This window comes from Chenopodium album, chromosome 14, assembly GCF_948465745.1.
Source record: "Chenopodium album chromosome 14, dcCheAlbu1.1, whole genome shotgun sequence".
Lineage (NCBI taxonomy): Eukaryota > Viridiplantae > Streptophyta > Magnoliopsida > Caryophyllales > Amaranthaceae > Chenopodium > Chenopodium album.
This window is the reverse complement of record NC_137847.1, coordinates 9,508,102-9,532,060: the sequence shown is the minus strand read 5'-3', so window position 1 is coordinate 9,532,060 and position 23,959 is coordinate 9,508,102. Positions and strand designations below refer to the sequence as shown.

The 23,959-nt window shown below is 35.3% G+C and overlaps 1 long non-coding RNA gene across 2 annotated transcripts in view; it reads right to left on the bottom strand.

Annotated features, from left to right (window-relative positions):
- Positions 1–10,128, bottom strand: part of LOC145578847 (uncharacterized) — a 29,550-nt gene extending 19,422 nt beyond the window's left edge. For both annotated transcript variants that reach the window (XR_014098929.1, XR_014098930.1), the window contains exons 1-2: positions 9,990–10,128; positions 9,820–9,845 (exon numbers count right to left, since the gene is read on the bottom strand). This is a non-coding gene — a long non-coding RNA (uncharacterized LOC145578847). The remainder of the gene's footprint in view (positions 1–9,819; positions 9,846–9,989) is intronic.
- Positions 10,129–23,959: the final 13,831 nt, after the last annotated feature.

The window sequence follows — 23,959 nt, the reverse complement described above, 5'->3', positions numbered from 1 at the left end:
CTTCTTCTTGAATTACTATGGCCTGAATGTATGCTGGTTTATGCCTTTTTTCTATGGTTAAAGGCATTTGCTCAATTTCTTTAGGTATTCTAACCATTGAGGCTAGCCTTGCCAAGGCGTCGGCGAATTGGTTTTCCTCTCTAGGTAGGTAAGTGTATTCCACTTTTTCCAATTGATCGGTGAGAGTTTCCAGATATGTTTGGTAAGGAGCTAAACTTTCACTCCTAACCTTCCATCTTTTGGAGATTTGATTAATAATTAGGGATGAATCTCCGAATATCTGGAGTTTCTTTACACCTAGGGCTAAAGCGGTTTCGAGGCCTACCACGCATGCTTCATATTCAGCTGCGTTGTTGGTGACGTCGAAATCTAATTTTATGGATATAGGGACATGTTCTTCCTTAGGTGATACTAATAAGACTCCTACGCCGCACTCCTTTTGGTTTGAGTCTCCATCAAAATATAGAGTCCATGTATCATCCTCTGTCATCATTAAATTTTCGTCCGGGAATTCATTCTCTTCTAAGGGTGTTGAATCTTCTATTGGGAAATCTGCTAGAAAATCCGAGACCACTGATCCTTTAATTGCTTTTTGAGGCATAAACCTTATGTCGAATTGGGCCAAATTTACTATCCATCTTGAGATTCGTCCATTAAGTGTAGATCTTTCGAATAGGTATTTTAGGGGATCCATTCGTGAGACTACGTAAACGGTATGCACGAGCATGTAATGTCTCAATTTAGTTGTGGCCCACACCAACGCGAGGCACAGCTTTTCCAATGGTGTGTAGCGTGTTTCATACTCGAGCATTTTCTTACTTAAGTAGTAAATAGCCTTTTCTTTGCTTTCTACCTCTTGTGCGAGCATAGCTCCCATTGTTTCTTTTGTGACGGTTAAGTATAGTCTTAAGGGTATTCCGGGGAGTGCTGGGGCTAATACGGGAAGATTCGAAAGATGGGCTTTGATCTTCTCAAAGGCTTTTTGACACTCATCGTCCCATATGATTGGTATATTTTTCTTAAGCTTTTTGAATATTGGTTCGCATATCGTGGTTAACTTGGATATGAACCTACTTATGTATTGCAACCGGCCAATAAATCCTCGAATTTGCTTTTCGGTTTTGGGCGGTGGCATGGACATGATTGCTTTAATTTTGGTGGGATCTATCTCTATTCCTCTAGAGCTTATGACATAACCCAAGAGTTTCCCTGAAGTAACTCCAAAAGCACATTTTGAAGGGTTTAGCCTCATGTTGTATTTTCTTAATCTTTCAAAGAATTTCTTTATGGCTGTTGGATGTCCTTGGCGGTCTTTTGATTTTACAATCATGTCATCTACATAGACCTCCACTTCTTTATGCATCATATCATGGAGTAGGGCAGTTGCTGCTCGTTGGTAAGTAGCACCCGCGTTTTTTAACCCGAATGGCATTACCGTATAGCAATAAGTACCCCAAGGCGTTATAAATGTTGTTTTCTCCATATCTTCTTCGGCCATGAGGATTTGATTGTAACCTGCGTATCCATCCATAAATGAGGGAAGTGCATGGTTTGCTGTGTTATCTACCAAAATATCGATGTGTGGCAAAGGGAAGTCGTCCTTTGGACTTGCCTTATTTAAATCTCGATAGTCGACACACATTCGAACTCTACCATATTTTTTCAGAACCGGGACAACATTGGCGACCCATTCGGGGTATTTGGATACCCGGATAAAACCTGCAGTTATTTGTTTTTGTACTTCTTCTTTTATTTTAAGGGCCACGTCGGGTTTCATTCGACGTAACTTTTGTTTTACAGGTTTCATTCCTGGAATTAATGGTATAGTGTGTTGAGCTATTTCTCTATTAATGCCTGGCATATCTTCGTATGACCAAGCAAATACATCGATAAATTCTTTAAGTAGATTGATTAAATCGATTCTTTCTTCTTTGTTTAGCGTTAGTCCGATTTTAACTTCTCTTTTAACGGTTGGATCTTTTGAGGTATCGACCGTTTCTATATCCTCAATTATTGGTGTCTTATTTTCAAGTGTTTCCATTGCTTTAATTATTTCTTTGTCATTTTCATCATTAGTTAAGCAATGCTTGTCATCTTTAGATAAAGAAAAACAAGAGGAATAAGGGGAAGAAGACATATTATTGAACTCAGAAATCATTACATCAAATAAAGAGATGTCCGTCGGGACTTGATTGCTAACTATCCTAGGAGTAGAAAAAGAAGGTGAGGGTGCTACAACTAAAGACTTAGAAGACTCGATGAGGGAAGACTCTAACTCAGACTCTGACTCAGACGACTCTTCGAATATTGGTCCTTGCCCTGTAGTTATTGAAATCTTCTTTCCATTTATAGTAACTATCTTCCCTGTCTTGCGCCATCCACGCTCTTGATCTTCTATTGGAGTGATAAGTTCCGAGGGATCGAAATTTTCGCTTTGGAAAACTGCTTGGATGAGTGAAGAATCATCTTCCGCATATCTTGATTCGTTCTTTTCCCTTCCAAAGAGGAGCCCCATGACATTAAAGTCGAAACAAGGGGGTGCCTTTTCCTTATATGTTGGGGCTGGGATCTCGTCTAGGAAACAACAATCCAAAAAGATTTCGAATCCAGGCTGCCTTATACCATTTACAACAAAAGGTTCAGGAAATTCGTGACAAGGGTAATCCTCTCCTTCTCTTATAAATTGCCCGTTTAAAGTGAGAGGATATTGATCCATAGGTATTTCCTTTTTTTGTATACGGGCATTTCTTCGTGCTTTTGATTTTTCCTGGGCTCGTTTAAGGTCTTCGCGGGTTGGTTCAAAACCAAGTCCGAAAGTATCCAATTTAGGGAGGCCGGGTAAGCCCATGTGTTTAGCTACTCCTTTCTTCTTTCCTAGAGTCATTCCAGGAAAGTGTCCTTGTTTTCTTAGGATAGCATTTGTTATCATGTTTGAGTGGAGGTCATAATGAAGAGGGGTCCTTTCATCTTCCTCTATTAAGGAGACCTCTTCGCTAAAGCCCCACAAATCTTCATCGTTTTCGTCGTGTTCCACATTAATTAGTCGATTTTCTACTGTTTTAATCCTCATAGATGAAGCATCAATGGTTATTGGAACGCCTCCAACTATAGCCTTTACTTGTTGATGGAGAGACGAAGGGACGGCCTTTAAATCATGAAGCCAAGGGCGTCCTAATAGTAAGTTAAAAGATGCTTTGATATCTACTACTTGAAATGTAGTAGCATGTTCAATTGCGCCTGCAGTTACATTCATAGTGATCGTCCCTAATGCTTGACGACGTGAATTATCATAGGCTCTTATTCCTTGGGTTGACGGGGATAAATCCTCATCTCTTATTCCTAACATTCTTGCGGTTCTAAGTGGGAACACATTAATTGCTGAACCGTTATCCACAAGAGTCATAGGGACATTCATTCTTTTGCATATGACTGTGAGGTTTAGAGCTTTATTGTGTTTGTCACCTTCCGGTGGTAGATCTTTATCCGAAAAAGTGACCAAATTAATTGGACTTGGGAGATCGCTCGTGAGGAAGTTTGCAAGTCCCTCAGGAGTGGTGTCCGAATCTATGCCTACCTTAGCCAGTGCATCCATGACTGCGACTCTATGTTCTCGAGATGTGGCTAAAAGTTTCCATACATTCATTTCTACTTTAGTCTTTTTTAGCTGTTTGACAACATCGTTGTCTTCTATAATAGGCACGGGAATTTGCTGAATAGAAGGTATGGGTTGTGTTGAAATGGGAGGTTGTATTCTCCCGGACCTGGTGAGGACATCTATGGGTGAGTCCTCCTCGTCCCAAATGTCACTTACTGGGTATATTGTTGATAGAGGAGTTTCTTCAATGTCTTTAAGGTACACATCCTCATCGTCACTGTCCCATACTCCATTAATCATGGCATCTTGTGGAAGTCGAACTAACTTTTCCTCATCAATCAAACGTTGAACCAAGTCCTTAAACTTGAAGCATTGCTCTATTGTATGTCCTCCTGATTGATGATATGCACAATAATATTTGTCTGTCCTTTTCAGCGATTCAAATGGTCTTGGCTCGAGAGGTTGAACTTTTCCATTCTCGAAGAGCATTTTGAACATATTTGTGTATGATGTCCCAATTGGAGTATATTTCCTATTGTTCTTTTTGGGAGTGTCAATTACTTGGAGAGAAAATGGTTTCTTTTGCTTAAGAGGAGGTTTATTTTTAAGCAACTCATTTTTCTCTTTTATGGCCTCGAAGGTTTGTGAGATTAATTCTTTCAATTCCGAAAGTATTAATGTTAATGCCAATACTTCTTGCTTAGTTGCGGGTTCCTGACCGGAGAATTCGAGAGCATCTTCGAAGATTTCTTCTTCAATGGTCTCGATAGGTTTTATGAGACTAGATGGATCCTCTTGGTTTTCTTCTTCGGAAATAGCCAAAGAATCCGATAGCGGTGCAGTATTGATACTTGGCTTCTTACTTGCAGGAGGTAATGGGAACTTGTTACTATCAATCAAATCTTGAATGGCTTCCTTTAATCTCCAACAATTCTCTGTAGGATGACCCCTACCTTGGTGATATTTGCAATGCGCATTTGGATTCCAGCTAGCCGTTCTCCTTTCGACAGGTGGGTCCCCAAATGGTCCAATAGGAGTTATAAGACCTTTTGCATGTAAGCGATCAAATGCGGTGTCATAACTCATACCAATAGGAGTATAATTCTTCCTAAATGGTTTCTTTTGTCCTTGATTATTATTCATTGCCAATACTTCATTAAGAGGAAAAGTGCTAACATTATTTGAGTGGGTAGATTTGGATGAAGAAGGATTGTCGTTCTTCTTATTTTTCCAGCCACTACTTGAGTTGTTATTAGCAATTTTCTGTTTAGCAAGGTCATCTTCAATGTTAATTCCAATGTCATATACCGCTTTGAAAGTATTTAAATTGCTTTGATATTTGAGATGCTTAGAATATTTCTCTTGGAGGTTTTTAATGAACATCCTGACGGATTCCTTTTCACTAGGCACTTCAACCATTTTTGCAGTGGTTTCCCTCCATTTATTGAAGAAGGAGGTGAAACCCTCGTTTTCTTTTTGTTTCAGCATTTCTAATTCTCTATGATCGGTTTCAACTTGTATATTGCATTTATATCTTTCAATGAAAGCGCTCACAATAGATTCCCAACTAGAGGTCTTTTCTTTATCAAGTGAAAAGTACCACTGTTGACATACAGCTTCTAAGGATAGTGAAAATACAGAATGAAATGCCTTTCTATCTATCCCCTTAATACCCATTACAGTTTCAAAAGCTCTTAAATGAAAATAGGGGTTATCCATGGCCTTGAACTTAGGGATGTCATTGGGATTGAACTTTTGTGGAAGAAGGTCCTTATCCACCGAGACCCCTTGGGAGCTAATCTCTTGAAATCTAAAGTCGCTGGACAATTTGCCAAAGCTTTCCTGGATTAGGTCCATTTGTTTTTGTTTTTCAGGATTACTTATTTGCAGCGATAGGTTTTGCAACATTTCAGCCAAGTTGGCTACCTGTCCCTTGACTTCATTAAGTTCTTCTTGACTAGCCATTGCCTTCTTAGCTTTCCTTTTCCTACCGACTGGTTTGTCGAAAAGTAAAACTTGAACAAAAGTGTTGTCTTTGATTAAACGCCCTTCCTTTCTTGACCACGCGCTGTAATTTAAACCATATTTGTTTTAATATTTGACTCTAATTGACTTGACTTTATGTTTAAAATACTTAAAAGAAAAAAGGTGAAAAAAAAAATGGGGTATATATTTTAAATTTTAAGGGAATTTAAAAAATTGGAGGATTAATATCCGACTTACCCCCCTAAAAAAAATGACGGAAAACACGCATTCAAGACTCTCTAGACATGGTCATAATGTGGCAAACATGTTATGTGTGTGCTTTATGTGTATGTGAGTGACATGCTTTGACTACTAGTGTATGACCATGGGACTTTAAGTGCCTAAACTCAATTAAAGACTTAAACATGGTTTGAACCATTAACAAACTGATTAATCCGATTAGTAGACTGTTAATTAAACTCGTCGTGATGACTCGAGCAAAAGAACTGGACTGTCGCTTAAAACAACAGGACTGTCGCTACGGTTTAGAGCCTGTCGCCAAACGACAAAACTGTCGCCAGGCGACAGACGCTAAACTGCAGCGCCACAGTCCAAATTCCTGCGCCATTGCTGGAACATTAATCTGGACTGTTTCTAGTAATTTTACTCGAAATGGACATGCCTAAAGTCGTACTAAGTCGAATTGATTGATTTATTAGCCTTTAATTAATTCAAAATTAATTAATTAATTAGACAAAGTCCTTTTAGTCATTAGTCAATTTATTTAGTCTTTAACACAAGTCAAACAAACGGTTAACACATATAATAAATACAAGCAAGGGTGCACAAGTAGTTCACATAGTCACAAGATGAGTTTGCAACCTAACCATGGCTCTAGTTCTCTAAAGTTCGAGGATATGGGTTAAGTCAAAAGGGTCCATGGTTAAGAATCCATATGCATTGCACACAAGCCTACCGGGAGGGTTGGAGCGAATGGACAGGATTCCGCGAGTGCGAGATGAAATCGAACTCGACTCCATGGTTTGGTGGATTCACAAACATTACACGTACCCAAATCTGAACTTTGCACATGATCGTGGGATATTCCATTGGGCAGGTGAAGCAGGAACCCCCAGAGGGTTATTTCCATATGTAGAACACATATGGGTTCAGAAAAGTGAGAAAATGACTCAATTAATAAGCAGAATCGAGCCAACAACACTAGAAATGGTCAAAGCAAAAAGACAGACCCCTGGCTCGGTATTGGAAGAACTTGGCGCCAGTCTACAGGGACTGTCGCCGCAAAAAAGCTTCTGTCGCCAGGCGACAGAAACTTTTTACGGGCGACAAGCCCTGTTTTCTGGACGCTAGTTCCTACATGCCTTGGCAAGTTTCTGTGTCCTTCGAATTTTCCAGATTTCGCATCATCTTTTCGATTCTAATCATGAAAGATATTTCCCAAATTTCCTACGTGTAAAATTCCTATGGATTGACTCATGGGGTGCTCCCATGAGGACCTTTTAATGCATATGACAATAATGTTAATCAAATCACGCACATGAAATACTTAGAATTTTTCAAGTCTCATCCGCTCATTCTAAATAATTGCCAAAATTAAATAAATTTCAGGAATATAAATAGAAATCCTCCCCAGTGGAGTCGCCAAAAACTGTAGGGAATATTTCAAGCATTACGATAACCCCAAACTTGAACCCCACTGTGATCATACACTAAAGTACGGTGGCGTTCCAAAGGGAAAGATAAAGAGCAAAAAGAGTCGCCAACAAGTTTTAGGAACTTGTAAACCCAAAAGACAATCCAAAAGGACCATCAACTACTCCATAAGGTCTTGAACCAAACAGGGTCCGGGGATGAGGGTACGAATCCAATCTACAAAAGAAAGGACCCGCCCTATAAAATAGGCCTCTACTTTGTTCTGCTCGTATTCATGTGCGCTTTTCGAATAACATACAAACATTATATTAAACCTACCCTGTTTAATCTATGTTGGTTGAATATTAATGCACAAATAAAACTATTATTGGCGATCACTTGAGTTAAAATCATATTAGCCTAAACCAAATTAATAATTATCTTATTAAGCGTGATTTCAAGTACAAATTCCCTTTAAACCTGCATAAAAGGTGTGATCAAGCAATAAAAATAAAATAAAACAAGCAACATAATAAATAAATCAATAACAATGATAACGATGATAATAACATGATAAGGCATAATAAAGCTTAATAACAATAGCAAGATCCTAGGCATGATACTAACAAGATTAATAACAAATCCTAGCATGTCACTAAGCAATAAAGATCAAAGCTTTAAACCCAACATGGTACTAACATGATATTAGAAAGAGTAAAGGCACCCTAAACATGATACTAGAAAGCATAAAAAGCGTCCTAACATGATACTAGAAAGCATCAAAAGCGTCCTAACATGACACTAGGAATTAAACATAATAAACATGCTTTCTACATTGAAAGAGAGTAATAAGATTACATACTTTGAAGCCTCGTACCTCTTTCTAATAACAAAATACACAAGTTAGTAAACTTCAATGAAAATCAATAAAGAACAATTAAAGAATTAAAGAATTAAATTGAAATCAAACTAAATAAAGTTTTGACTAGTTTTGGACCAAACCCTCAGAAAATATTAAACCTTGCACGTCTAGGGCGAAGGCAACTTCGAACTTGGCTAAGAGACTCTAAGTCTTGTGAATGCGGAACATTGTATGTAAAAAGCTAGTTTAGAAATAGAGAAAGAAGAAAGAAAGCATATATTGCTTAAGAGAGAATAGAGAGAATTAAGGAAGAGAATTGAGAATATTGTTTGTAGATGATTTTGAAAACAGGGACTCGGACGCTATTTATAATGAAAATAATCCGGAAAAACATAGAATTTGATAAGGAATAAAACTCCACGCTGTCTCCAGGAACTAACTCTGTCGCGACGCGACAATGTCTGTCGCCAGGCGACAGAGTCTGTCGCGCGGCGACAGACTTGTCGTTTGGCGACAGCCTGTATTAGCGCGTTTTTCTTCACACGGAATCCGATCTTTAATCAACTTGATCTACGGAATCCGTACAGAAGATAAAATACGTATTTTTAAGATAACAAAACAATATTTTATTCCAAATAAAAATCTTTTAAAAATAATTAATTATTAAATCTAACAATATCATAATTAAAAGGAACTTTCTAGGAACTTCTAGAAAACTATAATTAATCCTAATAATTTTAGGAATAACAATTAATATTGGGCCCTCCTCTAGATCATTGGGCCGTATTAAAACAAATAACTGGGCCCAGTTTAGTATTTTGGCCATAACTTCCTCAATATTCATCGGAATCGGGCTCATAACATATCGTTGGAAAGGTCTTTTCAAACCCCATCCATCTACACCATTATTGGACCCTTATTATGGACCAAAATAAACTGAAATGGACGTTTTCATAAAATAGGGTCATTTTCAAAAACAGAGAGAGAAGAATTTAATTAAAACTAAACCGCAACACTTGGCTTTCGAATCACTTTCACCTAATTCGATAATAACACAACGTGCAAGGCATTCATCACTGGGTTTGATTTTGGGGAGACACAAATGGGTGTCTACACTCCCACACCTAAAAAGAAAACAACAATACGTACATTCTTAACAACAAGACTTGATTCATCAACAGCTCCCAAACCTAGGATCATATCCTGTTCACACTGCTGCCTTGGCTCTATACGTACATATCATAATAACGAACAAACAAACTTATACTGATTCATCAGCAGCAGGCCGTGAGTATTGGGGGTGTTGTCAAATGATTTATAAGGGAATGAGTATTGCTTCTAAGAGTAGAGCATGTGAGGACAGAATGCAATCATTAGCCACAAAATCACCATAGCAAAACAAGAATATTCATATCAAAAACCCATAAAATTCATATCAAAAACCCATAAAATTCAAAGCCTACAAATTTCATATCAAAAACCAGAAAATTCATATATATCAAAAACCCATAAAATTCAAAGCCTACAAAATTCATATCAAAAACCAAAAAATTCAAAGCCTATAATATTCATATAAAAAACCCATAACATTCCAAACTAAAACCCTAAAACGCCATAAAAATCAAAACAAAAACCAAAAAACAATATGAAAAAAAAACATGAAAAATTGGATTTTAAAACAGAATTCACGAAAAAAAACAACATAAAAAGAAATTAATTTATCTAATTAAGGGCAAAAAATTACCTCGCAATAAGAGATTGATTCTTGTTCTTCACCAACGCAAAATCGAAGACATGCAAACAAATAATTCCCAATTTTAACAAAAATTTAGAGAATTGTGATATATTATATGCCAAAAACGATAAAGATATATACCTAGCAGCAATATTGTTCAGCAAATTGTAAATTAATACCTCAAATTTATGAAAGTGACGAGCCACAAAACCCCAAATTCCTTGAAATTTAGTAAGCAAAACCCAGAAATTAACCTAAAATTTGAGATTTTTTTTGTCGCTGAAGTTTGGAGGAGAGCAGAATAGAATATGGGCAGTTTAATTGGGAACCTTTTTCTTTTTTTTTTTTTTGTTTTTTTTTAAGACGTTTAATTGGGAACTAATTCGACTGAGCTGAGGGTGAAAAAACACGAACCCGCTAATTATTTCATTAAAAAAATTCAAAATTGCGGGCAACCTTCCTCACATGCATAGCACGTGAGTTTCTCGACGCTTTTAAGTGTCGAGAAAATTTTCAACAACAAAAAGCGTCGCAAAAAGACGGAACCAAAAATTATAGACTGACGCCCCTTCAACAGTGTCGAACCAATTGCGTCCAAAAATCACTCTTTTTGTAGTAGTGGCTACATCAAAGGTAGTCCTGGTCAAGGTATTTTGCTACGTCCTATGAAGGACTTATGTTTGACGGCTTTTTGTGATAGTTATTGGGCGGCGTGTCCGCTCACTCGTCGGTCTTTGTCTGGGTATATGGTGTTTCTTGGTCGTTCCCCTATTTCATGGAAGACTAAGAAACAACCGACAGTATCTCGTTCTTCTGCAGAAGCTGAGTATCGTGATATGGCGGTTACAACTTGTGAGTTGAAATGGTTGAAATCCTTGTTATTCTCTCTTGGTATTTTGCATCCCAAGCCTATGAATTTGTATTGTGATAGTCAATCTGCTCTTCATATTGCTAAAAATCCTGTTTTCCATGATCGTACTAAGCATATAGAGGTAGATTGTCACTTTGTCCGTGATGAGTTGGTGTCCGATAATCTTGCCACTTCTTATGTTCCTACAGGTCATCAGTTGGCAGATATTTTGACAAAGGCTCTTGGGAAGCGCCAGTTTGGTTTTTTGCTCAACAAGTTAGGCATTCGTGACTTACATGCTCCAACTTGAGGGGGATTGTTAGGATATATTTATGTTAAGTTGGATATATTTTGTGAATATATTTGTATATATCTTGTTAGGAGTTTTTTGGTAAGTTAGGTTAATGTTGTAAGCCTATATATATATATATGTGTGTTTAATGGTAAAGGCTCAGGGAGCCGTTTTCTCCTAATTACTGTTTTGTTGAAGTTTAACATTAAATAACATGAAATTAATGGGTGTTTGGTTGGGTCTTCAATCGGCAACGCTTACCCAAATCGGTAATTGACCATGAGTACCTATGAAGAGGAAAGTACGGAAATGGAATTGGTATTGTGTATGCGAAATTGAAACAAAGCAAAGTAAATTATAGTGTATCACATGGCTTACCTCGAGCTGGATTCGGAGAATATCAGGTCGGAGTATCTTCAATCTTGGTCTCCGATTCCAGGATAAAGAAATGCTTCGAATAACAAAAACAGCAAGCTAAGAAAAAAAGCTTTCCCTAAAAATGGACTGTTAGGGAAGGAAGCGGTAACCCTAAGCCATAAAGTCAGTTGTGGGGACATAACGGAACCGTAGTTGGGTGGGTAGATGAGTATGTATTGTTACGCAGGTAATGACTTGGGTGGATGACCTGGAAAACAGGATAGGTCATGAGGTCCAGATAGGCATAGGAGTACGAGTAAATTACAGTAGAGTCCTTCATTAAAGCACGCAAAATGACGAAAATAGGCTTAGATGTGCGAAAAAAAGAAATCATGAAGATGAACTTGGAATTGCCGTTGATAAAAGGTCAAACCGCTTTAATAAAGAGATAGTGTTGATAAACAAGCTAAGCTATATGCAATATAGAAGCAAGAAAGTAACAGAAGCATAATCCCTAATGTCTCAAAATAATATGACCCATCTAAGAAAGCACATGAGTGCCAATCCCAAGGTTGGGACAAGATTCAAGGTATATAATACTAGGTTCATCTTACGCCATATATTACCTGTTTTACACTCTAACCAATTGACATTTTGATATCCTATCTACCAACTTTAAGCTGTTGGTAAACCAACAGGTATGGAAAATGCTTGGGAAACTCTAAAGATGTTCTTGCATCAATCAGCATTAAATTACTGAAAGAAACACTGTATGATTAAATATTCATAACTAGCAATGAACTGACCCGAGTAAAAACATAGTCATTCCTCACCCATACAAAGAGCGGGAAGTATTGTAAAAATAGGCCAAAACTTAAAATCTTCACTTGTTATTCATCAATTGCAAAATAAGTCCATATTTTAAAAGACATAACATAAATAACCAAATAATTCTCATTGATAGCCAAAAACTCAAATCACTTATTCATTATCATCACCTTAAAACATTCCAATTTAGATCTTTGCTTACAACAAAAAAAGTCATAGCTGTTATAATTATCCTGCTCTCCTCGTATTTATACTGCTGAAAAGCATTATCTTAAGATAGTCATTGTGCTGCCATTTATTGCTTATCAGATGTAGAACTCTGTAAGGGATTGTCTCTATTGAACGTCTTTCACCTCTTTTCACTCATTTGGCTAAAACTCAAATTCCTTTCTCTAATTCTGAAGCAACCAGTAAGATAGGGATTTTCTTGGCATATTTCTTATTGACATGGCGTTTTTTTTATTCTCTGTTAATTATCAATGTTTGACTACCATTAATTTTGTTGACAGATATCTGTTGTAGACATTGTACAAACCTCTAAACTGACTGTCTTGTGTATCCTTTGTAGGAAGCAAGATCTAGATGGTAGAATATGAGAAACTTAGACAAAAAACTATAGAACAAAATAGAATCAGGATGAAGGATTTAGGGGTTACATCCATGGCTTATGAAATGAAACAGTCGATGAAGGGATCAAAACAAACCAAAAAAAGGAAGCAGGTGGCTAAAGATACTGACGAGTATACACCAGATTAAGAGGGTGAACTGAACCACTCAAGTGAAGAGGATGAAAATGAGATACGGAAAAATGTCGTAAACTTGAGGTCTCGTTCAAAGAAGGTGGTTCTTTTTTTTTTTACAACTTAATTGTGTGAATTATAATTGTTAGAAAATCATTTAATACTTGTTTAATGATTTTCATGAATACTTAATTTCAGGTTATGGCATTGAGATGGAAGATAAACACAAACATTAAGGACACGGCATGTGTCTCTTCAGTACTAATGGCTAATAGAATGAAGATGCATCTTCAAAACACCGAGAGACAACACTTAGATCAAGGGTTACAAGGGAGAGATTCAACGCAAAGAAAAATCCAATTGGGCAAGGTTACTGCACAGAAAAAATCAGCAGTCCATAATCAGCAAAAGAAAGAGGTTGAGATTGGGAATGGTGTCCAATTTAAGACAGGGCAGAGTAAGACAGTGGTTGCTCCTGGTTCACTCGGTGCTTATAGGCAAATGCAAACACAATTACTAGAAAAAGAGAGGAGAGCAAAACAAAGTGATTTATTACTACGACGACAACTACGACCTATTAACAGGGCTAGTTCACATCCTGTTAACATGGCTAGTTCACAAGTGCATTTAGGGAGCTCACAAGAACAAAGTTTTTCACAACCACAAAGATTTGGAAATGACTTACAGGAAGATTATGAGAATCATATGGGTTCAAATGAACCAATTTGGAACAATATGTAGAGAAGAAGATGAGTTTAGTGATGATTTGAGTACTCTTACCCCTGAGGAGCTAGGAATGCAAGATGAACCACTAATGAATGAAGAGCACGAAACTGAACAAATAGGTAATGATCACTATCATTCCGTTCTAAATATTTCAAGATAGATATGTTAAGAGCCATATGTGATTTTAATGAGTTATTTGAGTTAATGTTCATGTAGCACTTCCAGAACCAGGGGACTAACTATGTGTAAAGATGTCCATGAATGGACATTAGAGGAGCGTAAGCCTATTGTTCTTAATGAAATGGGAAAGCCTATTGGTCCTGATGATAAGACTGTAAATACATTTACAAGATTCTTAAGGACTTTAGCTCGTAATTCTTCTCTAGCGCCGTTTAACAAGATTAGTTGGCATTATGTTCCAGACAAGGAACAAATTTGGAGTTACATGAAGGTGCGCACCTTTTATTTACAAATTCAAAAACTGGCATTTATTGTCCCATCTCCATCCCTGTTCAGATTTCCATATTTCCTCAACATTTAGGATATGAGCAGGAAATTTTTTTTTAATGGTGTGATTTGATTAGTTTATGTGATATTATATGTCAAGTGGCTGATGTAATTTATTGATCCCTAATTTTCTTGATTAATATTTTACTTAATGTAGAAGAAATACATTATCCCGGAAAAAGGTAAAGATTGTGTTTTGTCATCCGTGGGAAGACTTTGGCATAGATATAAATGTAGTGAAAAGGCCACATACTTTACTCCGTACGACAATGATGGTGATAGGTTGGCAAATCCACCTAATACAATTCCGGAAGCACATTTCAAAGAGTTGCTAGAATTTTGGAATTTGGAACCAGTCCAAGTAAAGTTATGCTGTTTGTTTCCATTTATATTACAATTGCTTATTTCCCTCTCAAAATGAAATGGGTTAAGCTATGAACTGTGTGTTATGCATGCATGCAGGAAGACAGCAAAAATAAAAGGGAAATAAGTATAGTTAAAAAAGATAGGCACACTATGGGTCCTATGGCTTTCGCGAGGAAACAACATAAATTGGTATGTTTTCATACCATTCTTCCTTCTTTATCGTTCTCACTATGATCATGTAAACAATATTCATTCAATTCTTATTTAGATGTGCTTTTTATTCTAGCAACAACTAGATGTTGAAAACAAGCCACCATCCTTAGCACTCATGTACAAAGAAAGTCGTAAAAGAACAGCAGACAAAAAATACAAAACATCTCATGAGCCCACCCAAAGTAACATTGTAAGTCCTATGAAGTACATCTCCATATTTTTTTGAATATGATTATTTGTCTCAAATTAGTTGTTTATTTGTTATATTTCCATTATAGGACAAGATGGAGGAGGTACAAATGCAAAGTGAAATTGATGGAGATGTTGCATACTATGAAGTAATGAATAAACCAAATAACTTTGGCCATAGAAAAAAGCAACCTGGGATATGTTCACTAAGGGGAAAGAGCAACAAACCAATAATTTCCGATGAGTTCTTAAAGCCCTATAAAGTCCAAATTGTGAAAGAAACTGTAGCAGAATTAATGAAGACGCTCAAGCTAATTGATCCTGAAGTGTTGGATACTTTGACTCGATCACTTGAAAATGTGTCATCCAATCAGAACCTACAGATCATAATCCCATTGTACACTCTAATGAACAATAGCTAAATGAGGTAATGGTTACACTACTACAAAACCCGTGTATTTTGGACGCTTTTGCCTCGACGCCGTGGTTGTGGCGTCAATGTACGATTTTGGGTTCCGTATCTTCTCGACGCTTTTCCAAGTCGAAGAATTTCTCGACACTGAAAAGCGTCGAAGAAAATCACATTCCATACAAGTGATTTAAGCTGAGCCCGCAATTTTAAAATTTAGGGGAAAAAAATAGTGGGTTGTATTAAAATAATACCCCCAATTATTTTAAAAAAAATATAAAAAAAACCCAATTAATTAAACTAATGCCCTATTCAACAATTGCAACTATTCTCTGCTCTAGCTCCTCGCACTCAACTTCCCTTGATCATCAACGCTTCAATTTGGTTAGTTTTAGGGTGTTTCTCGCTCAACTTCAACGAATTTGGGGGGATTTGCTTGTTACTTTCATAAATTTCAAGTAATTGATTTCAATTTGCTTTACAATTTTGTTGATATTTATATATCGATTGTTTTTGGCTTACCCTAATATCTCACAATTCCTAAAATTTTGTTAAAATTGTGTATCATTCTTTGCATGTCTTCAATTTTGAATTGGAGTAGAACAAGAATCAGTCTCTTGTTGCAAGGTAATTTTTTGCCCTTAATTAGATAAATTAATTTGTTTTTATGTCTTTTTTTTGTAAGTTCTGCTTTAAAAATTAAGGTTCTCCTTTTTTTTGTAGTTTTTTTTATGGGTGTTTGTTATGAATTTTATGGCGTTTTCTAGGGTTTTAGTTTGAGAATTTTCTGTATTAATGTTACTAGCTTTGAATTTTATGGCTTTGCTTGTGAATGAAACATTCCTGTTTTGATGATTGTTTTGAGTTGTTTGGAAAAGCTAACTGTTAGCTAGCTTGAAGGGGGGTTAGCGTGGTGGTGGATCAACTACTAATTTAACTGCCCTCCTTTCTCTCAGAATATGTTATATGAATTTATGATGGTTTTATTTATGTGGGTGATTCTTTGGTTCAGTACTTGGTTTTTTTTTTTTTTTTTTTTTTTTTTTACTGTTTCAAAGTTATATCTTATACCTTTTTTTGCCTTAAAATTTGATCTTATTGTGGGTTGGGAGTTTGGAGATAAGCAGCCTCTTTCATTTTGGTTTTGCTTCAGTATATGCAAACTTCTATACTTGCTATCTATGTTACTGAGGTTTGAGTATTTCCATTGAACATGGTGACATGATGAAGTATTGGATTCAGGCTTTTTGGTTCAAATGTAATTTCTATGCATTTACCAGTATCATATTTCTATGCATTTTCAGAATGTTGAGGATTCAACTTAGTTGCTTGATTTGAAAAATTCAATGTTTGTTAGCTGTGCTAGCGATGGTGTTGTCTATCTTCTTAGCGAGGCATGGTTTACCTTAAATTTACTCATTTAACATGATCATTTTTGAGAAGAGAGTAGTGTATACATTATCTAGGAATATATGTACCCAAGGTAAAAGATTTTTGAAGAAGAATTATTTTCTTATTGGATTTCTGTAATTTTTGTACCGTCTGAATGATGTCTGATGGAGTCCACTAAAAAATTATTAGGAAAGGGCGATACAAGTCTGATGGTGAAATTTGTGTGTATCTACAGCATAGGTGATTGCATAGGCTGTACAGTTTGCTTTTAGAATATAATAAGCTGATTTGGAATTCTGAACATAAAATATTTTTGCACATAGGGGACAGCCGGACCAATGTTTCATAATTTCATCATGGTGATGGATATGGGAAGGCCTATGGATTTGATTTATAGGCTCATGCTCTTCGTTTTGACTTTTGATGTCTGTATGGCCGTTGCTGCAATTCCAGATTAATGATTCTTTACTAGTTAATCATCTATTGATTAAATCGGGCATTTAGTCATTAGGGTATATTGATAACATTTTAATATGATAAAATGACTAAATGGAATTCTAGGGTTTTATTTTGGAATTCTTTACTGGATATGACATTAGTGACATTACTGAAGGCTCCATAAAGTTTTCGATAAAAAAAATTGGTCCAAATTAAAGCAACACAAGAGCTGACACAAAGTATTTAGAATCAGTTGAGAATCTATGTCTAAGTAGAACTAAATATGATAAAATTAGAATTAGTTGCATCTTTGTGAAGTTAGATTTGGAATAACCTATAAATTCTAGGACCTGCTTTTAAGGGCATTCATAGGACCTGCTTTTAAGGTTGAAGGTGAACCAGATTTTGAATCTAGGCCACCAGAAGATGGATTAGAATACCTGAGACGTGTCAGGTATACTTCATGCTCTTTTAAGTTTCCTTGCTTCATATTAAAAAAAAAAAAAAAAAAAAAAAGGATATTTTGATGAGAATCTATCATCAATTTTAATATTATTGAGCACTCTTTATTGGGCAGACCTCTGCTATTTTGATATAGAGCATTTAATTTGATGAACATGGAAATCAAATCCCATTAGCATCTTAGCAGAAAACTCTGCTGTATTCCATGTAAATAAAAATATTAATGTCTTTTGTCAATAGTGTCATTTCCAAAGCAAATGAGTACAAAAGCTCTATTTCATATAAAATGCCTTAATTCTGATACAAGTATCTTTTGTCAATAGTAAACAAAATGTCTTTAACTTTAATGTCAAATTGGGAATGTGATAAAGCATGTCCCTGGCTTACTCTATCAGGAACCACTTATTCGGGTTACTGATCACCTTCATGGCTTATGTTTCATGTACGTATGCCTTTTTTTTCCCGTCCGTCTCTCTGATCAGATAGAGGAAGTTTTCTTTTGCTAATTTTCAATTATCCCTTTTCCCCTAAATCATTTGTATATTGCAGTGCTCTAATTATTCATATTAGTCTTTCAGTGGCAGAAATATAGTCTGATAACAGAGTAATAGAAAGATATCCAAATCACGAAACATAAACCCGGAATGAAAGTATATAATGAAACGTTGATATTTAAGACTTATGGAGAATAAAGGGGATTATGGGATGTTTTGAGGCGTTGATGAAGCTGCTTTAACTGCAGTCAAAATGAAATGTGTAGGAAGCAAGATTAAGGGTGGGGAAAGGGGAGGAGAAGAAAAATGCAGGAGAAGAATCATGCAATTTAACATCTTTATTTTAGGTGATGGTTCATTTAGGCATTTACTTTTTGGTCAATATATCATTTTCAAGTATGAAACCTCTAGTACTTTTTGAAAAAATTTAAAATTAACTACATGTAAGTATCTCGTTGAAATGCAAATTCAAAAGATTCTGATTTCTCTAAGTTTGCTCACTTTAAAAGAATTGTGCTAAAGTTCTTCAAAGATAATGCTGGTGAGTCGGTGACCGGTTGTCAATTTAAGTTTATAGAAAGTGTGTCATGGCTTATGTTGGAGTTTACTACCTTTCAGCAGATTCCAACCTTAAGAATACCTGTACTTAGTAGCAATGAAAAAGTGAAGGTTTGCTTATATCAAAAGTGTACTACCTTTCTGTAGATTCCAGCCAAAACCAAATTGAGCGTTTGACATATTCTGATACTAGTAATAGGTGTGAAGCTTGCTCCTGTTAAAATGGCACTAGGTTGTAATTATTCAAATACTGCAGGAAAGAACTATCCACTTTTAGTCTCCCTATTTTCATTTGTAGAGATATATTCCTTGGAGTATATTCTCCAAGTTTGACATATTATTATCAGTTTGGTCCAAGTATGACCATGAGTCGGGTATACCTTATCTTAAGAAGCGTTTTAATGTTTCAGTTACTTCTAGACACGTCAGTGCTTGATCAATATCTATTGTTTGCTGTTATGACTTATTCTGAACTATAGAGTATACAAGAATAGGAAAAGAGGTTCAATTCAGGTACAAAAAAACCTATATTATTGACTGTAAAATGAGTGTTGGAACAACTTATTGATGCTGTCATGATTGCTACCCGTTCACAGGATTGCCTTTGCGTAATAAACCTTTTTTGCTTTGTTCTTCTCTTGAAACAAGCAACAGTCTAATCTAAAATGTAGACACATTGGGTTACATTCTAATAACTTGTGGGTTTTGTACTCCTACTTTCAGTTATCAGAGGCTAAAGAACCCGTCTCATCATGTCTTAGAGCATTTGATTTCCAGAAATAACATTGACTTTTTATTTATTTATTTATTTATTTATTTTATGTTATTTTTCACATTTGAGATTTGATCTGTTTAGGAAATAAGCCAATGTATTTATCTTAGAAGTCAAAAGCAAGTAGCAGTCACCAACATTCATCAAATGAGTGGGGATCAACTACTAATTTGACTGCCCTCCTCTCTCTCAGAATATGTTATATGAATTTATGATGGTTTTATTTATATGGGTGATTCTTTGGTTCAGTACTTGGTTTTTTTTTTCTCTATTGAATGAAGTGTATTTTAAAGGTTTTATCTGTATGGTCATTGCTGCAATTCCAGATTAATGATTCTTTACTGGTTAAGGCCTTAATTATATTGATGACTTAATTGTACTCTTTTCATTAAGGCCTTTTGTGTGCTAAATTGCTCTGATGTTGCTATGTCATCTGTTGGACTCAGTTTTAACTCAGACTTTTCTTTCTTTAAACCGTCAAAGTTTACTAACACTACATTTTCTGTTTTTCCATTGTTGTTCAGGAGCTGGATTTGCACGATTTTCTGCTCATACTGTACTTTTGCAACAAAAGAAGGTACACTCTACCTTAGATAATAGCTCACTAATATTGTATAATGCACTTTTAAAAGCTTTCCATATGACATACATATGCGTATGTGCATTCATACTTAAAGTATTATAATTGCATGGCTCATATTGATGGTTATATTATCTTGGATTACAAATCACAAGAAAATTGGTTAAGCAAATACTAGAGTGCCACAAACTTGTTAAGCAACTACTAAGAGCTGAAATCCAAAACTGAATCCAGCTTTGAATTTCAGAACTGAATTCAGAGCTGAATTTCATAACTGAATTCAAAACTGAATTTAGAGCTTAATTTCAAATCTGAAGTTCAGAACTGAAAATCAGATTTGAAATCAGAGCTGAAATTCATAATTGAATTCAAAGCTGAAATCCAGAACTGAATTCAAGGCTGAATTTCAGAACTGAATTCATAGCTGAATTTCAGATCTGGAGATCTTAACTGAAAATCAGATGAATAGGATTTGATACTATGTGAAAATCAAAACTGAATTTGATAGTATTTGATTTTAAGATAGTATTTGCTAGTATCCTAATCAAATAGTTTGATAGAGCTGAAATTTGATAGTATTTGATAGAATTGATTTTGATAGGATACTAGCAAATCCAGAATTGAATCCTAATCATTTGATAGTATTTTCAAATCATATTAGCAAATATGTGAACTTTACTTAAAATGTTTAGTGTGAACTTTACTTAAAATATGTGAACTTTACTTAAAATGTTCAGTGTGAATTTTACTTAAAATATGTGAACTTTACTTAAAATGTTTAGTGTGAACATTGGTAGAGATTACATCAAGTATTTTGCAGTAAAGTTACCTGAAAATTAGAATTTGAATAGTTTTTCTGATGGTCATTGCTTGCTTTATAAACCTTCTGCAGTAGAGGCCTCCCCCCTTGCTGCCTGACCCAAATTGTCTCAGAAATTCTGGGTACGATTAGTTTCATGTGTTGGTTGTGTCTTTTCTTTTTGCATCTGGTAAAAGGGCATGACAACAAAAATTATGAATCTTTAGTGATTTGAGATGTAGTGAAGTGATGTGCGGTATCTTTATCTGCTGCGCTGGTCTGGACTCTGGAATATTTTACATCTTTCTGCAAGTTTAGAGAACCAAAAACCCTGTTGTGCAACCCACCTGATTACCCCAAGCCTCATACTTGCCTTATGTATGCTAGGCAATATGAAAAGGCACTTGATTGTGTCGACTGTTAGTTATGCTTTGGCTTAAACAACAAGTTAATAAGGATATTCAGGTTCACAGGGATAGTTTTTGACTGAGAAAGTGATGTAAGCAGGATAGTTATCTCTCAAGCAACAAGTTAATAGAAGTGATAAGGAAAAGAATGTAAGAGAATATTCATTCAAAAAATGCTTGTAATTTCCTTTCTACTTTTAAGGTTGTATAGGTGATGTAATTGCACCATTAGTACAATTCTTCCTCTGTTGTTGTTTGTGTAATGCTTGTGTGTGTGTGTGTGTAAGCTTGCTGTTATAAGACTGTCAGCCTGACATTTATAAGATTGTTGTTGTAAGTGTTGGCATTCTCAAAGACGTTTGTGTAATGCTTATGTGTGTGTGTGAAATTCAAAATTCTCGACTCACGTATTCTCAACGCTTTTATGTGTCCCTCAAAATTCTCGACTCACGTATTCTCAACGCTTTTTAGCAGCGTCGAGAAATATTTTTTCGGCGCTTTTTAGCGTCGAAAAAAGGCCTCAAAAGCGTCCAAAAAACACGCTTTATGTAGTAATTAATATATAATCTTTTAAAAAGCACTAACTCATATTATTGCGTTATTTCATTTTTGTTCTTGTTATTTGATATATGATGCTTTCACACATAGGATCAATTGGAACAAGATGAAGAATTGGGATAACAATTTATGATGTTGCAAGAACTTGGTTTTACTGCTGTTTTGCTGCTGCCACCACTGTTTTGCTGCTGTTTTTTGCTGTTACTGTTGTTGCTGCCAACTTTGGGTGCAACTGTCTGCTGTTACTGCTATTTTTAGCTATTTTGTTGTCTGCTATTACTCCTGTTACTGCTGCTGTTTTTGCTGTTATTGCTATTTTTGCTGCTGTTTTTGCTGCCAACTTTGGATCTCATAAGATGTGTTTGTTGTTGCTTCTGTTTTTGCTGTTACTGCCAAACACTTGTTGCTTCGGTTTGCTGCCATTGCTCTATGTTACAACAGGTTGCACCAACTGTTGTCTGCTACTACTGGAAGCTGCCACTCCTGTGTGCTACTGCAGGTTGGTGCAAAAGACTGATGCTAGCTGATTCTGTTACTGCTTCTTCGATTCTGCTAGCTGCGTAGCTGCTGTTATAAGCTGTTATTAATGTTCTTTACTATTATGACTGACTTTTGTGAATTTGGAATTTTTTTGTTTCTAAGCTAGAGATCGAACTTAATTTAATTTCTTTGTGTTTGGATTATTATATTTTTTGGCCAAACATTAAAATTGGTGTTAATGATTTTTTTTGTAAGAATTATGAAAGTATTTCAATCTAAATTTTTTTCTATCATATGTTGATTTCTTATACTAGTAATTGTTGTACGTACATATAATTTTTTTTATATATTTTAAAAAAAATTAAGTAAATGTTATAATAATAATAATAATAATAATAATAATAATAATAATAGTTACCTATTAATTTATAAAGTGTTACATTACTTTGTAAAAAGTGATACATAATGTCGAATAAAGTGATACTATATGTCAAAACATGATTTAAAAATGTTACCTAATAATCAACAAAATGTTACATTACTTGGAAAAAGTGATACATAATGTCAGATAAAGTGATATCATTGAAAAATGTTACTAAAAATAAGTAAGTGTTACATAAGAAATAAAAAGTAACACTTTAAAAATGATACTAAAGATAAAAAAAAAGTGTTAAATAAGAGGGTTTATAGTAACACTTTTAACAGCGTTACCATACGTTACCAAAACTGTTACATAAGACCTTAGGTAACATGGGCAGATGTATCACCCACTAAAGTGTTACCTATTGTCTATAATAACACTTTTACCACTTTGTGTAACACTTTTAGGGTGTTACTTAAGGTTAATTATGTACTAGTGATAACTTCCTCATTATTCATCGGAATTGGGCTTATAATATATCGTTGGAAAGGTTTTTTCAAGTCGAATCCAACTACACTATTATTGGACCCTTATCATGTACCAAACATAACTGTACGGGATATTTTCATAAACAGGGTACGAAAAGAAATATTTTCGAAAACAAAAAGAAGTAATTTTATTAAAACATTTTAGAAAATAGAAGAATTCATGAGACTCTTTTACATTTCACCTTGCTCGATAATCAATGACATGAAAGGTACTCATCACTGGGTTTGATTTTGGGGAGACACAATCAGGTGTCTACAACAAGACAACTACTAAAGCAAAGAACTAAACAAATGAAACCCTAGGGAATGGGGATCAACTAGTAATCATGACAATTACAACACTTATGAAGAACATGTCAATCAATGGTTGTGAAGACTAATGATAAGAGCTATCAATTGGAATCAAAGAGCTATCTCATAATCGTTAAACTTTTGGTCTCTATGAATAATAAACTAGGAGAATTACAATCCAAACCAATTGCAATTCCTAAATCAATGGTCCGTATCATTAGAAATCACAATGCAATCTAGCATAATTCTCAAGGCCTAATCAAATTACACACATGCAAACTTACATTAATCATTTTAATCTCAACAATCAATCAACACAATTCCCAAATTAATCACAATCAATCAATCATACAAGTTTCATCCAATCCCTAGCCAAACAACTACTCAAGAATCATCATCTAATTAACAAACAACTAAGAAATCAAGAATCAACAAAATATGAAGAACAATTACACTAATCAAGAATCAAGCATCAAAATCAAATCAGACAAACATGAAATTAAACAAAGCAATTAAATGAGATAGAGTTAGA